The sequence below is a fragment of the Gossypium hirsutum genome, chromosome A07, assembly GCF_007990345.1.
Source record: "Gossypium hirsutum isolate 1008001.06 chromosome A07, Gossypium_hirsutum_v2.1, whole genome shotgun sequence".
Lineage (NCBI taxonomy): Eukaryota > Viridiplantae > Streptophyta > Magnoliopsida > Malvales > Malvaceae > Gossypium > Gossypium hirsutum.
In genome coordinates this window covers 23,766,618-23,785,429 of record NC_053430.1, presented here as the reverse complement: position 1 = coordinate 23,785,429, position 18,812 = coordinate 23,766,618, and the positions used below count along the sequence as shown (strand labels likewise).

At 36.6% G+C, this 18,812-nt stretch overlaps 1 non-coding gene across 1 annotated transcript; it reads right to left on the bottom strand.

Annotated features, from left to right (window-relative positions):
* Positions 1 to 334: 334 nt before the first annotated feature.
* Positions 335 to 441, bottom strand: LOC121204369 (small nucleolar RNA R71). Its single transcript, XR_005899294.1, has one exon. It is a non-coding gene; the product is annotated as a small nucleolar RNA R71 (small nucleolar RNA).
* Between the last annotated feature and the right edge of the window lie 18,371 nt (positions 442 to 18,812).

The following is an 18,812-nucleotide window of genomic DNA, read 5'->3' as shown; positions in this document are numbered from 1 at the left end:
AACAGGAACTGAATCAAGCATAGTTAGACCTGCTGTAGCTGCAAATACTTTTGAATTAAAACCTAACACTATTCAGATGATACAACAATTTGTTCAGTTTGATGGTTTGTAGGATGAAGATCCCAACACTCACTTAGCAAACTTTCTGGAATTTTGGGATACATTTAAAATCAATGGCGTTTTTGATGATGCCATACGTCTTCGGTTGTTTCCCTTTTTATTGAGGAACAAAGCTAAACAGTGGTTGAACTCGTTACCACGATGGTCAATTACTACTTGGGAACAAATGACCGAAAAATTTTTACTAAAATATTTTCTGCCGGCTAAAACAGCTAAATTACGTAACGATATCTCTTCTTTTGTGTAGATGGATTTAGAAACACTTTACGATGCATGGGAGAGATACAAGGACCTTTTGAGGAGATGCCCTCACCATGGGTTACCGCTTTGGCTCCAAGTACAAACATTACACAATGGTCTGAACCCTTCGACTCAGCAAATGGTTGACGCAACTGCTGGTAGAACCATCAACAATAAAACACCAGAAGATGCCTATGAGTTTATAGAGGAGATGTCACTGAATAACTATCAGTGGCAAGTCATGAGGACAAAGTCAATGAAAACAGCCGGCGTTTATAACGTCGATTCGGTCACCATGCTCTCTAATCAGGTAAAACTCTCGAATAAAAAGATTGATGGTTTTCTTAATTCTTCACAGGTTCACCCAGTAATGCAGTGCGAAGCAAGTGGAGGAGGAACAAACCATTAAGAATACCAACCTTATAGACACAACATGGATAACGAGCAATTAAACTACATGGGTAATAATCCTCGACCTCAAGATAATCTATGTAGTAACACTTATAATGTAGGTTGGAGGAATCACCCCAATTTCTCGTGGGGCAGTCAAGGAAATCAAAGACCACAACATCCTCCGCGCTATCAACAACCACCCTACCAACAGGAAAAGAAGCCAAACCTTAAAGAGATGCTCTCAAAATTTATATCAGTGTCAGAAACCCATTTTCAAAGCACCGAGACAGCATTTAAAAATCAACAAGCATCAATCCAAAGCCTCGAAACTCAGCTAGGCCAGTTTTCCAAACTAATCTCTGAACGAAGACAAGGTAGTTTGCCAAGTAATACCGAACCTAACCCAAGGGAACAACTTAACGTAATTAATATTCAAGATGACGAAGGAGTCGTTGAGCTTGAACTAGAATCGAGGCAAGAAACTGTGGTAAGAAAAGGTCAAGGTGAGGTAAATCAAAATACAAACAAACTAGTGACTGTCGAATATAAACCTCGTGTGCCATACCCCAACATGACAAGGAAAGACCACTTAGATGAACAATTTAGTAAATTTCTTAAACTCTTAAAAAAATTACATATTAACTTACCGTTTATTGAAGCTCTATCGCATATGCCAAATGTAATGAAATTTTTAAAGAAGCTTTTAGCAAATAAGCGGAAGTTTGACGAGGTGTCGCATGTGGAGCTGAACGCAGTTTGCTCGGCCATTCTCCAAAATAAACTACCCAACAAACTAAAAGACTCAGGGAGCTTTGCTATTCCTTGCTTAATTGGTAGTTTAGATGTTAATCATGCATTAGCTGATCTAGGGGCTAGTATCAACGTCATGCCTTACCAAATGTTTAAGCAACTAGGTCTCGGGAAACCCAAACAGACTAGGATGAGCATTCAATTAGCAGATAAAACTATAAGATTCCCTAGAGGTATTATTGAAGATGTGCTAGTTAAAATCGATAAATTCATATTTCCCGTTGACTTTATTGTTCTAGATATAGAAGAGGTGAACTCACATTGGTGTTGGCAACTACTAAAACCATCATTGGTGTTGGCACAGGTGAACTCACACTCCGGGTGGGAGACGAATGAGGAAATCCCTCTTACGGTACTCAGTATTTTTCCATTCGGTATGGTGGAGGTGAGTTATCCCAAGTTCGGCACTTTTAAGGTAAACAACACCCGATTAAAACCTTATTTTGATGAGATTGATAGCAGGAATGAGGAGTATAAACTCCTCAAACCACCATGACCATTCACTGAAGAGGAAAGTCGAGCTTAGACTATAAATAAGCGCTTTTAAGGAGGCAACCCAAGCACTAACAATATTAATTTCTTTAAATTTTGGTATTTAACTTCTAACTTACTAATAGAAATCTTAAATACCGGTGTTTTCATAGAGGCACGGCCTAGCACACGGGCGTACTTAAGGCCGTGTAAAAACAGGGCAAAAGATTTCCTCAACACGGGCTACGATTAAATGCCACGGCCGTTCGATATGGCCGTGGTCGAGCCTGCCAGAACAACACGGGCGTGCATTACGCCCGTGTGGAAGAACCGTGGGCTAGCCTGCTAAAACAACACGGGCGTGCGACACGCCCGTGTGGAACATCCATGGTCAAACCTGTTAAATTAACACGGGCGTGGGGCTTGCACACAAGGGTATGGGAGAAGCGAACGAAGTTAGACACGACCGTGCGACACAGCCTTGTGAACCCACATGCCCGAGGAACACGGGAGTGTACTAAATGTTAGACGTGCCCAAAATATGAAATTCGCGAATCACACGGGCTAAAATTGGGGAACACAGGCGTGTACCCTGGCCGTGTGTCCCAAAATCTATAAATACCCTACACTATTCACTTTCTTCCCCATTCAAAAACCCTAACCCTATCCACTTCAACTCCACACGGCCTCCCTGCCACGCCCGTGCACTGTCTCCAACTTCGGTTTTAACGCTCAATCCATCTCCCTTAGCGTTTGTTTACTCCTTTCTTTTCTATTTTACTTATTACTAATGCTTATTGTTAGCATAATCTTCATTGCTTTCAAACTATTTGTCATTTTGCTCATTGTTTTATCATTTAGTTTGCATTCTTAGGTTAGTTATTATACATTGTGTGTTAAATCGAGTAATTAGGGAAACCTCATACCCATGACTTTACCATGCTCATTCTCATGATATTTCCATGCCAATGTCTATCATTCAATTTGCATTTTTCAATTATGTTGTTAGAAAAGTCTCACTCTTTTGTCCTAAACATGCCATTACTACACTCATTTTCATACAATGATAAGGTCACGAAATTATTAGATTAGTTATGCTTGGTTGTGGCTGAAATTCTACTTTTTATTTGAAAATTGTATTCCTTTTACTTTGACCACTCATCAAGATGACTTGATGATTCTAAATGCAGGTACCATGTTATCTTTACGTTGTAAAAAGGCCGCCGTACCTACCTTGAAGAAGAGGAAAGGAGCGTCATCTTCCGCGGGTCAAACCACAGAAATTCGTCACCCCCTCCTGCAGTTCCCCCGAGGGCCCCAAGAAGAGATTTTCCAAATAAATCAGGCCCGACCCTTAATTTCGGGTCGCTGCATCGACTGGGCTGCCATAAAATAAGTTCAGATGGCTGATGCGATTCAGGCCCTCCTAACCACCGACCCTTGGGAGCTATTCTTTGGGATTATTGAGCCAACATCCCTTGAGCTCATGATGGAACTATACTCAACGTTCCATCATCAGACCGTAATCACGAACTACGATGATCCCGGCACGGTTCAATTTCGCCTAGGCAGATTAATCCGCCAGCTAAGCGTCCCAGAGTTTGGTGCTGCACTAGGCTTATATATGGAGGAGTTCAAGAAGGAGAATAAACTACATGCTCTCAGTCGCCACATACATTTCTCTCCCTCGAAGTACTGGCACACTTTAGCCCCTAGCACGGCCTCCTACAATCCTAGCCGCTCCAAGGCATCAGTTCTCCCACCATCCCTGAGGTACTTACACGCTATTTTAGCTCACACGATTACAAGGAGGCGAGAGAGCACTGGCATCGTCAACATCCACGGCGTCTACTTCTTATGGTGTATGTCACAAGGGCACGTCATTGACCTTGCCTATTTCATCGCCCTTGTGATTTAGCACCAGACAAAGCGGCATCGGAAAGGGGGTCATATCCATTGGCCCCTACATAACTCGACTGGCACGACGCTTCGGGCTCCTCAACACCGTGGCCCAACAATCATCTCTCACCCTCATCGGCCAGATGTCTCCACAAGGCATCTCGAGCATGCTTAGCATGAGGATGATCGAGAGGCACCGAGGAACCTACCCTCCCAGTATCGTCTCACCCAATCTACTGAGGAGGAGGCCTACGAGGACATTCCTGATGATGTTCCCCCACAGTACAAGGACCCACCGACTCAGCCACCACCACCTTCTCGTCCAGTTTATATGACGGCTTCATATGCTGAAATCTCTGAGCGCCTCACTCGATTCGAGCAACAGTGCTTTCAACGATTTGACAACATTAATGCTACTCTACAGCAGATTTGTCAGCACCTTCACATCTCATCGCCAGTCCCACCTCACGAACCATCCAGCGATTAATGATCGCGTGATTCGTAACAAGTAATAAATATTTATAATGAAGATAAAACCTAGACTAACTATTATCACGATGAAAATGAAAGCGCACCTATCGAACAATAGTATAGTAACGGCAAGACCGGGATATCGTACCCAAGGGAACCAAAAGTACTAGTAATAACTATCTTTTTATTATCTAGCCTAAGAATAAAAGGGTTTGTTTTAATTTACTAATTGTTTAAACTAATTAACTGATTTAATTAAAGAAAATGGAAAGTTTGGAAAAAGACTTGAAGAAAAGCAATTGATAAAGACGACACCCAAGGAGGAATCCATCTAGATTTCACTTGTTATCTGACTCTGAACCGGATGATTTATTCACTTGACTTGATCTATGAGACTCCCTAACCTATGTTAGTATCCCTTTTGAGACTAATAACATCTAACCCTCAGTTGAATTAATTGAAATTTCTTTCTTAATTAAAACCCCTAGGGAAGCAGTAAATCACTCTATGGACTCCCATATTAGGTTTCACCCTAATTTGGTAAAATCTCGTAACCCTATTTCTAGGCGTTCGATCAACTCCACTTAATTATGCCAAATCTACTCTTGGGCAAGGTCTATTCCTCCTCTACATAAGCACGTCAAATCATGAATTAATACCCGAAATATTAACTCAAGCATGAAGAACACATAATTAAGAACAAATCAAGTATTTATCATACAGTTCAGATAATAATAACAAGATCATCATAGGTTTTATCCCCCTTAGGTATCTAAGGGGTTTAGTTCATAATAAAATAAGAGTACATCTCAAGAGTATGAAAATAACAAAACATAAAGAAAACTTTAAAACCGCTGAAGGAATTTTGAGAGAGATCTTCAGTCTTGGAGTAGCTCTGGCTTTTGAGATGGATCGTCTGGCTTTCTTCAAGTAATTCCTAGCACGTGGTTCTGTATTTCAAAAAAGTTCTGGAAAGAGCGACCTCCTTCTAGGTCACACTTAGGGTGTTTATATAGGCTTTGAATTGGCTTTCTTCCTCCCTAAGTACCCTTTTCCGTGTAAAATACAACTATTTGAAAAAGGGATACGCCCATGTACCACGACCGTGTGACATGATTACCAGGCCGTGTTCGATCTGTTGAATTGCACACGGCCGTGTGGGCTCAATGGTCATTCCGTGTGAATCGCGAAAACCTTGGTCGACACCCCCGAAGGACACGGGCATGTGAGATGCCTATGTGGCAAGGCTTAGGTCGTGTCATCTTCTCGATTTGGTCCGTTTTGTCCCTTTTTAGCTCATTTTTGGCTCCTTTCGACTCTTGGTGCTCTCCTGAGTACAAAACATGAAATAACAGGATTAAGAGCACCAAAATCCACATATCTAGTAATAAACATCCATAAATATGCTAAGTATTTGAGGTATAGATATGTATAATTTGGCGTTTATCAAATACCCCCATACTTAAGCATTTACTTGTTCTCAAGCAAAATCCTCATTTACTGCTAGAATTCATTCTTCTCAATCACATAATCATTACTGATAATGTTACAAGTTATTCCACAGAAAATCATACAGTGAGAATTCAACTATAGGGGCATTAAAAGCCTCAAACAATCTAAATCGAATATTTTGATGATAAAATCATAGGTAATCTCCTTCCTCTAAGTAATTAACTTTAGTCCTAAATATACAAGAGATGACATCCTCACTAAAGATTCACTCAAATCACTCAAAGTGTTTAAGGTTCAAGATTAAGCAATTGATTGTCTAACATGAAAAGTCATTACCATAGGCTCGCATGAAAATCAAATCTCCACCACTTGTAAATGATAAGATGTACTAATCAAAAGGTCTTTGCATGGTTGTAACGGGGTTTAGGTTACATGTATGGATACAAGCTGAAGAGAACAGGGTTAGAATCGAGATAATTTCAACATATTACCCCACTATCAAAAACTTAATTACTGAACCACAAACAAATATCTAGAACTAGTTTACATAAGTTCATGACAACTTTAGCTTGTTAAGAATTACAATAATAATACTGAGTTTTTTTTAAGAACAAATCAAGTCAATACAATATGGAAATCAGATTTCATGATTCAGTAACAAAAAATGGTGAACATAGTGAGGTAACAGTATCAAATTCAATCTCGATAAAAAAGGGTCAAATTCAGTAGGAGGATTTTAACAATAATGGGTTAATGGTTTAATGATGAGGGTTAATCAATGAAAAAAGGTTAGTAGGCTCAAGGGGTTTCACTAAGGGTTTAATTATGTGGGAAGGCTTTTTATGGAGTAAATGGGTTAAATCCTAAGTGCGTTTATCATCTCAGTATATCAAATCATACGTGTGATCTCCATATGTATAATCAAAGTAAGTTTTAGAATAACAGTTCAATGTTGACACACTCAAACCACAAAAGAAGTGAGCAAGAAAGAAAGTTATATGCTCAAAAGGCTCAAAAATCTCACCAAAAATTTGAGTTTTTGATGTCATTCCTCTATACTTAAGATTTCAAGATAATACCTCAATTTAGGAAAATAATCTAAAAAAAATTTAGTTCTCAAAATATCAACTTATCATGCTCGATTCTCTAATGTCCTATAATCAAATAATCATACATAATTCCCATGGTCTAATTCATGACATACCAACAATAATTATAGATCAATCAGAACTTATTCGATCAAGATTATGAGAAAATCACTTAAGCACAAGACCAATTTCAGGGATTTGAGAATAATGCAAAAAGTTAGGTTTCATGTTCACCCCCACACTTAAGATGTACATTGCCCTCAATCTACAAAGATATATTATTCAAAATAAAGAAAATCATAAGAGGAAGGGAGGTAAAACTCCTTGTTATATGGATGTGGAGCTTGATTCTGAGGATGGAGTGTTCGGGGAAAGTGATGGCTGCCATTGTTCTTGGCTAGATGAAGAAATTGGGTCGTTGAACATGGCACTCGTGAGGTATTGTTTCCCTTTTATTTCCTCATTCCGTAAATATTCCTAGCAGCTTTGCTTGGAAGTCTGTAGAATCATGAAGAGTCTATTAAGGGTTGGTGTGGAAGAGAGCGTCGCGGAATTACTTGTTAGAAATACCGAAAAATAGAAAAAGTAAAATTTACTAAAATAGATATGTCATTCAAAATAAAATAATAATAAAATTGAAATGAAAATAAAAATCAAAAGAAAAATAAAAATAAAATAAAAAATAAAATTAGAATAAATAAAAAAAATAGGACCTTGTATCTCTCCCATGCATCATAAAGTGTTTCTAAATCCATCTGCACAAAAGAAGAGATATCATTACGCAATTTAGCCATTTTAGCCGGCGAAAAATATTTTAGTAAAAACTTCTCAGTCATTTGTTCCCAAGTAGTGATAGACCCTCGTGGTAATGAGTTCAACCACTATTTAGCTTTGTTTCTCAGTGAAAAGGGAAACAACCGAAGACGAATGACATCATCAGAAATGCCATTGATTTTGAATGTATCGCAAAACTCAAGAAAATTTGCCAAGTGCGTGTTGGGATCCTCATCCTCCAAACTATTAATCCGAACAAACTGCTGTATCATCTGAATTGTGTTAGGTTTTAGTTCGAAATTATTCACAGCAATAGCAGGTTTAACTATACTAGACTCAGCTTCTGTTAAAGAAGGTTTAGCATAGTCATACATAGTAGGTGGAGCAGGATTTGGATTAGCTGCAATTGCAGGAGGCAGCTGATCGCCTGGATTTTCGGCCATCTCTTCGGTTGGGGTTTGAGTATCGTCTTCTCGCTTGTTCTCCGTGTATCGTAAACTACGCCTTATTTCTCTTTGATTTTTGCGAATTGTACGATCGATTTCTTCGTCAAAGAGTAATGGTCCTAACGGGTTTCTTCTAGTCATAAACTATAAAAACCTGCCAAGAGAGAGAAAAAAGTAAATTAATAAATAATAAAATAAAATAAAATTGCAAGAAAAATAAATGGCTAAAGTAAAAAAAATTTAGTGTTCCTAATATTTCAGTTCCCCGACAACGGCGCAAAAAACTTGATCGTGTGATTCGTAATAAGTAATAAATATTTATAATGAAGATCAAACCTAGACTAACTATTATCACGACGAAAAGGCAAGCGGTGCTCAAACAATAGTATAGTAATGGCAAGACCGGGATATCGTACCCAAGGGAACCAAAAGTACTAGTAATAACTATCTTTTTATTATCTAGCCTAAGAATAAAAGGGTTTGTTTTAATTAACTAATTGTTTAAACTAATTAACTGATTTAATTAAAGAAAAGCGAAAGTTTGGAAAAAGACTTGAAGAAAAGCAATTGATAAAGACGACACCCAAGGAGGAATCCACCTAGATTTCACTTGTTATCTGACTCTGAACTGGACAATTTATTCACTTGACTTGATCCGTGAGAGTCCCTAACCTATGTTATTTCCCTTTCGAGACTAATAACGTCTAACCCTCAGTTGAATTAATCGAAATTTCTTTCTTAATTAAAACCCCTAGGGAAGCAGTAAACCACTTTATGGACTCCCATATTAGGTTTCACTCTAATCCGGCAAAATCTCGTAACCCTATTTCTAGGCGTTCGATCAACTCCGCTTAATTCTGCCAAATCTACTCTTAGGCAGGGTCTATTCCTCTTCTACATAAGCACATCAAATCATGAATTAATACCCGGAATATTAACTCAAGCATGAAGAACACATAATTAAGAACAAATCAAGTATTTATCATACAATTCAAATAATAATAACAAGATCCATCATAGGTTTTATCCCTCTTAGGTATCTAAGGGGTTTAGTTTATAATAAAATAAGAGTACATCTCAAGAGTATGAAAATAACAAAACATAAAGAAAACTCTAAAACCCCTGAAGGAATTCTGAGAGAGATCTTCAGTCTTGGAGTAGCTCCGGCTTTTCAGATGGATCGTCTGGCTTTCTTTAAGTAATTCCTGACGCGTGGTTCTGTATTCCAGAAAAGTTCTGGAAAGACCGGCCTCCTTCTAGGTCACACTTAGGGTGTTTATATAGGCTTTGAATTGGCTTTTTTCCTCCCTAAGTACCTTTTTCCGTGTAAAATACAACTCTTTGAAAAATGGACACGCTCGTGTGCCACGACCGTGTGACGTGATTACTAGGCCGTGTTCGATCCGTTGAATTGCACATAGCCGTATGGGCTCAATGGCCAGGCCGTGTGAATCGTGAAAACCTTGGTCGACACCCCCGAAGGACATGGGCGTGTGAGATGCCCGTGTGGCAAGGCTTAGGCCGTGTTTAAAAATATTGGTCTATTTTGTCTGTTTTTAGCTCGTTTTTGGCTCCTTTCGACTCTTGGTGCTCTCCTGAGTACAAAACATGAAATAACCAGATTAAGAGCACCAAAATCCACAAATCTAGTAATAAACATCCATAAATTTGCTAAGTATTTGGGGTATAGATATGTATAATTTGGCGTTTATCAATTAAAATGTTTAAAAATATTTATTTATTATTTTATGTTTTTAATTTTTATTGAAACTACTTTTTATTTTTATTAGATTTTAGAAATTTTATTTTTAATTATTAATATCGGTTATTTGTTTTTGAGTAATTATTCTTCCTAATATCCCCAAAAAAGTTCCTAATTTTATCACAGTTATATAGAACTCTTAAGCTCATCGTCACATAGGAACTAAAACTCCATCGAGAAAGGTTCTCCACGACTGCCATGTCCTGATCGACCACGACCATAGCCACCACTAGAGATAATATCCTTTTGGCGCAGGACTTATGGCCTAATGTGTAACACCCCTAACCCGTATCCGCTGCCAGAATAGGGTTTCAGAGCATTACTACTATTTGCAGATCACTTAAAAAATTAAAATACTTACCGATTCAATGCATCATATAAAATAAATATATTACCATTCAATCAACAGTTTGGCACTTGTATAAGCATCAAACAACAACATTGTTAGTATACTTGCACATATCTCATATAAATTCAACATTGATATATCTATTTTCTCGACATGTCGCACTTGAGTTTAATAATAGTCTCAATTACATAATTTTCTTGTATCAACATATCAAAGATAATCATATATGTACATGTCATGAAACATATCATGCTCTTACCGTTTCTTCACAAACATATACCATTCATTTCATTATATCAATATTTTATGCTCCATCATTTCCATATATTTTATGTATATTTATTCTGGTAACAGCTTATATCAAACTTAACATAAATTATAATCCATGTACTTATACTTATTTTGTTTATCCATTTTCATAATTATTTCATATAACGCTTTTGTACATATATTTCCATATGACCAGTTCTTGTAAACATTTCACACAACCATTTCATATAACCATTCGTCATCTGATACATTTTACCTGAATATCAATTGTTCAACAGATGTTATAGCGTCTCCCATCCACGGTCTTATTTATCTTTGACGTGATGCCATAGTGTCTTTCAACTATGGTCTTACTCATTTTCTGTCATGTTGCTATGGTATCTTTCAACCATGGTCTTATTCTTTTCATGTCACGTTGCCATGGTATCTTTCAACCATGGTCTTACACATCTCATATCAGGTTGCCACGGTATCTTTCAACCATGGTCTTACACATTTCATATCAGGTTGCCATGGTATCTTTCAACCATGGTCTTACACATAGGTTGCCATGGTATCTTTCAACCATGGTCTTACACATTTCATATCAGAGAGCACACTCTCGTGAACCTCATCCTTACAGTGGGATTACCAGTCTAGGCTAAATCCCCTGTAATATAAACTCATAGAGTATTGTCGGGATTACCAGTCCAGGCTAAATCCCCTGCAACGACAATTACTCTAATGAGCTTGGATCTGAATTACCAGTCCAGGCTAAATCCAGACCCTAATTCAGATTACCCGTCCGGGCTAAATCCGTTTTACACATATTCTTCGGGAGGGCTATATCAGGATAGGATCACTCGTCCGGGCTAGATCCTTTTTACCGTCAATTCCTTTTCAGAGATCCATCGAATTTTCCTTTCATTCAACTGGGATTTCTTCTTCTTTTATCAAATTTATCAATGTTTCATAAATTTTCATACAATGAACATTCAAATCATATTCACATAAGTAACATACAATCTCAAGCATTTAAGAATATAATTCAAGTTACACGAACTTACCTCATTGCTTGTTTGTGTTTATAATTTCATTAATCTGATATCTTTTCTTTTCCACGATCAAGTCTCATATTTGAGTTGTCCGGATCTTTACAAATAAATTTGATCATCATTTTCATTCATTTCATATTCTAATGCATTTAATTAATGCTTTAGGTAAAATTACCATTTTGCCCCTAAACTTTTAATTAATGACGATTTCGTCCTTAGGGTCAGGAAAATAAAATTCTTGCAATTTAATCCTTATTTCTAGCTATTATTCTCATATATATTGATAACAGTCCATGAATTCTATAAAATATCAGAATTTTCCATAATTTCAACACTTTTCAATTTAATCCCTAAAACATGTTTTCCCTTGATCTTGAACTAAATTAATAATTTCATTCAATTTTGTAATTTAAATAATAAAATAATCCATTTCATGCAATTTGGTCATTTCTGACATGTTTACAAAATTGCCCATAAAGTTTTACTTTTATTCAATTTAGTCCCTGAGCCTAAAATATGCAAATTAGCCATGCTAGATGAATATTCATACATATTTTTCCTCCTCCTCCTCTCCATTCCACATCCTTAATGTAGATAACACACTTTTAAGTAACATTATCCATAATTTTTATTATTTACTTTTATGAATATTCAAGCTGTCTATCTGCATCATAGTCACTAAATTATTTATATCTGGATCTATAGAACTCCAAATTAATATCTGATAATTTTCCCTGAATCTAGACTCATATATATTCTTACCATAAAAATTTAAGAATTTTTGGTTTAGCCAATAAGTACAGTTTATTCTTTAAAGTTACTCCTGTTCTGCTATCTGACAATTCTGACCCCTCTTCACCAAAAATTAATTATCTCCTCATACAGGATTCAAATGATGTTCTTGTTTGTCTCTATTAAAAATAGACTCATTCAGAATTTTATAAATATAAATTTAATCCCATAATTATTTTTATTCAATTTTTTATGATTTTTCAAATTCAGAACAGGGGAACCTGAATTCATTCTGACCTTGTCTCATAAAACTCATTATATCTCAAAATTTACAAATCCATTGCTTACACGATTTCCTCTATGAGAAACTATACTCAATAAGATTTAATTAAATATTTTTTTCATCTTCTAATTCGATTTCTACAATTTATGGTGATTTTTCAAAGTTAGTGTACTGCTGCTGTCCAAACTGTTTTTGTGCAAGTTATTAATTACCATGTTATAACACCCTTATTTTCTTTTTCTACACCATTTCTCATCACTTTCTCTTATTTTCTCTTCACTAACATATCAAAAACATAGGACCTTATGTAAGAAAACTCTACTATAGCATTATTTCCATGCTTTGTCAATAATAACAAACTTAAAAACATATTGAAATCTTGATATACTTACCTTGTTCTATTGATACTAATCTTTAACTTGATTTTCTCTCTCCTCCAGCTTCTATTTCTTGAATCCAACTTGATATTCTAACTCCCCATGCTCTCCTTAACATTTTTGTCTCTTGGTAGCTATGGAAATTCATTTGATTTTTGGGTGAAAATGGTGAATTTTTGTAAAAGGACCAAATTGTAAAGAAAGCAAAACTTTCTTTCTTCCTCCCTTTCTCTCACGTTAGTGCATGGGAAAATATGGATGAGAATTTCTCATCTTTCTTTCTTTATATACTAATAAAATAATAATAAAATATCTTAATAAAGTATTAATAAAATAATATTTATCTAATTAAATCATTATAAAATATCAAAATATCTCTAGCATCATTATTACTTTCTAGATTTCTCTCTCTTCCAATTGACCATTTTGCCCTTCATTATCTTTTAAAATTTCATCCTTGAGTCATCATTTAATTTGGTAAAATTGCAATTTAGTCCCTCATAGTTCTTCATCTATTCAATTTGGTCCTAATTTATCCATTTTCCTTAGTTTATAGATCATTCCACTCTTAAATTATTTACACTATTGGTCCTTCAAATTTTTCATATTTACACTTTAACCCCTCAAATTATGAATATTTACTCTTATGCAACAAAAATTTTCTCACTTTTACAATTTAGTCCTTTCTTGAATTAATATATCATAATATACTTCTCAATATTGACATAACTCAAAATTTCCCTTTTTGTCACTTTATTTCCTTATTTTACTATATCAAGGATAATATCTTACTGTAAAAATTTTCAGGGTATTACATAATGAACCTCTACGACCGCTGGAGTATCCTCTTCCACTCTCAAACCGATTACTCTCCAAAGCTCTAGTTCGAGAAATTCATCATACAGGAAGTTTCACTTCTCTCCCTATCTTATTTTTATACTTTAATATCTATCTTTGTACATTGAGGGCAATGTATGTCTTAAGTGTGGGGGGGAATATTTATTTCATTATCAGAAAAATCCCTGAATAATTACCTTGTTCTCTTGAAAAGCTCTCATATCGTATTTAGGATAAATTTTAATTGATTTATGATTTTGATTGATCTATCTTGAATTAAAACATAGGGATTTATGCATTGATTGTTTAAACTTTAAGACATTAGAGAATCAAGCATGAGAAGTTGATTTTTAAGAATTTAAAATTATAGGTTGTTTCCCCAAGTCTAGGTATTACTTTGAATTGGAATTCACGAGTTTAAACATCAAAACGCCATAATTTTTGTGAGATTTTTGAGCCTTTTAAGCATCTATTAATCCTTTCATGCTCAGTTTTATTATTGCTTTGAGTGCGTCAGTATTGAACTGTTATTCTAGAACTTGCTTGATTATGCATGTCGAGACCACACCATTTGATTTGATATATCAAAATGATTAAGGCACTTAGGATTAACCCACTCATGCCATGAAAAGCCTACCTCCACGATTAACCCTTAGTAAACCTATTTGAGCCTAACAAGCCATTCATTGTATTAACCTCAATATTAACCTTTAACCCATTATTGTTGAAATCCCCTAAATTAATCCCTATTTTTGTCAAGATTTGATTGCTTAGCGATGTTTTGTTCTTAATAGTTAGTCTATATTAATTTAACTTGTTCTTAAAAAAAATCTATGTATACATATCTGTAATTTCATATTCTAAGAAGAAGCTCTGTTGTATGCAAGTAAAGATTAACTCTTTTTCTAGTTAGGTAATTTTTCAATTCAATCTCGATTCTAACACTTTCTTTCAACTTGTGACTACACCCCCTAACCAAGCCTCATTACAACCCTCTAAATACCTTTTGATTGATGTATCATAATAAATTATAGTGGTGGATATTTGATTTTCATACAAGCCTATGGTAATGACTTTTCATTATTGACTATTGAGTGCTTCATTTATGGTCCTTAAACCCCTCGAGTGATTTGAGTGAATCTTTAGTGAGGATACAAAACTCTGTGATATTCTGAATCAAAGGTAATTACTTAGATGAGGGGAAACACCTATGTTTGCATGAATAAAATGCTCAACTTGGAATGTTTGGAACTTTTATGGATTAATGTGAGATATTGTTGATAGAAATTATAAGTTGAGAAGAATGTATTTTGATTATGAGTTGAGAATATTGCTTGAAGACAAGCAAATGCTTAAGTGTGGGGGTATTTGATAAACCGTAAATTATACATATTTTAACCCTATGTTTAATGCATTTTATGGATGATTTTCCATTAGATTTGGTGAATTCGATGCTCCTAATGATTTAATTTCATGCTTTATACTTAGGAGAGCATAGGAGAGGGAAAGGAATGAGAACAGGGCCAAAAATGGAGAAAATGGGCCAAAGTATGAAATCAACACTGCCTAGACCTCCTCACACGGGTAGACCACACGGTCGTGTCAATTTGGCAGGCTCGTACACGGCCTGAAGTAATCAAACACGGGCGTATGCCACGGGCGTGTCCCTGTCGAGACCAAGTTGAGTCCAATTCGGAAAAGGCCAATTTTGAGGGGTTTTAGGCATTCCAAAGCTTATAAATACATCCTAGAGGAGGAAGAAAGGGAGACGGAGAAGGGGGAGTAAGGAATTACACCAAGGAAGCTGATTGGTCCATCTCAGAAGCCGGATTCATCATCAAGACTGAAGATCTCTCCTTAATTTCCATTCAGGAGTTTTGGGTTTTCTTTATATTTTGTATTCTTTATTCTTCTGAGATGTTTTCTTATTTAGTTATGAACTAAAACCCCTAAATACCAAAGGGGGAATGAAACCTAAGACGAATCTTGTTATTATTTTCTGAATCGTATGATAAATATTTAACTTGTTCTTTATTATGTGTTCTTAATTCTTGTTTTGATGTCCCAGGATACTGATTCAAGACATGATCTTATTCAGAGGAGGAATAGACCCTGTCTAAGAGTACATTTGTCATAATTAAGCGGAGTTGATTGCGCGCCTAGACATAGGGTGACAAGATTTTGCCGGATTAGGGTGAAACCTAATAAGGGTATCCATAGATCGAGTTAATGCAACCCTAGAGTGTTAATTAGAGAAAAGTCTCGGTTATTCAATCTAGGGATTAGACGTTATTAGTCTTGAATAGGGATAATAACATAACTTAGAGATCTCTACGGAATAAGTTGAATGAATAAATCGTCTGATTCGGAGCCAGAATAACAAGTAAAGTCTAGGTGGATTTTTCCTTAGGTGTTGTCTTAATTCAATCAATCTTCCCCAAAAGCAATTCCCCAATTCTTTTCTCTGTGCGTTCTTAGTTTAGATAATTAGTTAATTAAAACAAAACTTTTTTATTCTTAGGCTAGATAATAAAAAGACAGTCATTACTAGTACTTTTAGTTCCTTTGGGTTCGACAATCCGGTCTTGCTAAAATTATACTACTGTTCGATAGGTACACTTGCCTGTATTGTGATAATAGTTAGTTCAAGAACGAGTAATTATTAATATTTAAAACCTATCACAAAATCTCGCGATCATTAGTTAAAACAAAAACCTCTTTATTCTTAGGCTAGATAATAAAAAGACAGTCATTACTAGTACTTTTAGTTCCTTTGGGTTGGACAATCCGGTCTTGCTAAAACTATACTACTGTTCGATAGGTACACTTGCCTACATCGCGATAATAGTTAGTTTCAAGAATGATTAATTATAAATATTTAAAATCTATCACGAAATCACGCGATTAGTAGGCGTTAGGGGCAGCCTACTAACGAAGTCCATAGTCACTCTCTCCCACTTCTGATGTAGAATTTTAACTAGCTGAAGCAACCTTGAAGGTAATTGATGTTCAACTTTAACCTGCTGGCAAGTCAGACATTTACCCACAAAGTCAGTAACTTCACGCTTAAGACCTAGCCACCAATATAACTCACGAAGGTCTCGGTACATCTTATTTCCTCCAGGATGCATAGTGTAAGGCCTACTATGCGCCTCTCGCGGTATAGACTGCCTCAAATCAGTATCCTTCAGTACACAGATTCTCCTACAGAAACAGAGTACACCTTTGCTATTCAGTCCAAAATGCACAGAATCCCCACTCTCAACCTGTCGAAAACAAAGACCCAGTGCCGCATCCTCTAACTGTTTACCCTTAATCTGACCCATCCACGTCGGTTTAACTTATAGCTCGGCCAACAAACTACCATCATCAAATAAACTGAGGCGAGCAAACATCGCCCTCAGATCAGTTATAGCTCTACGACTCAGTGCGTCTGCCGCTACATTGGCTTTCCAGGATGGTATTCAATCATATAGTCATAGTCTTTTAGTAGCTCAATCCATCTACGCTGCCTAAGATTCAACTCCTTCTGAGTGAGGAGATACTTGAGGCTCATATGATCAGTGTAAATGATACACTTCTCACCGTACAAATAATGCCTCCAAATTTTCAGTGCGAATACCACCACAACCAACTCTAAGTCGTGCGTCGAATAATTCTCCTCATGACTCTTAAGCTGACGAGACGCATATGCCACGACCTTACCATCTTGCATCAACACACATCCCAACCCAACATATGATGCATCATTGTAAATAATGAACTTTTTCCCAGACTCTGGCTATATCAAGATAGTGGCCTCAGTCAGAACTTTCTTGAGCTTCTCGAAGCTCTCCTGCTGCGCATCAGTCTAGTTAAACAGCACCTCTTTACGTAACAACTTAGTCAGAGGTGCTGCAATCAATGAAAATCCCTCAACAAAATGTCGATAATATCCTACTAGTCCCGGAAAACTGCGGATCTCAGATACAGTCTTAGGTGACTTCCAATCTAGAACAACTTCAATTTTTCGAGGATCAAACCTAATCCCTTCAACAGGTACCACATGGCCTAGAAATGTTACCTCTCGTAACCAGAACTCACACTTACTGAACTTGGCGTACAGTTGTTTCTCCCTCAGAATCTGCAAAACCACTCAGAGATGTTCATCATGTTCATCCTCAATCCTTAAATACACCAGAATGTCATCACTAAAAACCACTACAAACCGATCCAGATAGGGTTGGATCACTCAGTTCCTCAGACCGATAAAAGTCACTGGTGCATTCGTCAGTCCAAACGGCATCACTAGAAACTCGTAATGACCATAATGAGTCCTAAAAGTTGTCTTGTGTATATCAGTATCTTTAACCCTTAGCTGATGGTACCCCGGCCGAAGATCAATCTTAGAGAAAAATAAAACTCCATGAAACTGGTCTAACAGATCATCTATCCTTGGTAGGGGTACTTATTCTTAATGGTCAATTTATTCAATTGCCAGTAATCGATGCACATACGCATGGATCTGTCCTTCTTTTTCACAAACAAAACTGGTGCTCCCCACGAAGATTCACTAAGGCGGATGAACCCATGATCTAATTCTTGAATCTGAGTTTTAAGCTCCACCATCTCCTTTGGTGCCATCTTATTAGGGGCGATGGACATTGGAGTTGTACCAGGCAGGAGCTCAATCGCAAACTCAACTTCACGGTTTGGAGGTAACCCAGGTAGCTCATCAAGAAAGACATCAGGAAATTCCTTAACCATTCTAATATCTTTAACAGAAGAAACCCCAGAATCTGAAACTCTAATGTTGGCCAGGTACGCCTCACAACCCTTACGAACCAACTTTTCAGCCCTTAATGTAGAGATCGCATTCAACAAGTAGTTCTGACGCTCTCCAATTACAACTACCTCGTCATCTTCTGCTTTTTTCAGTACCATTCGTTTAGTAGCACAATCCAAGCTCACTCAATGTTGCACCAGCCAGTCCATTCCCAGTATTAAATTAAATTCTCCAAAAGG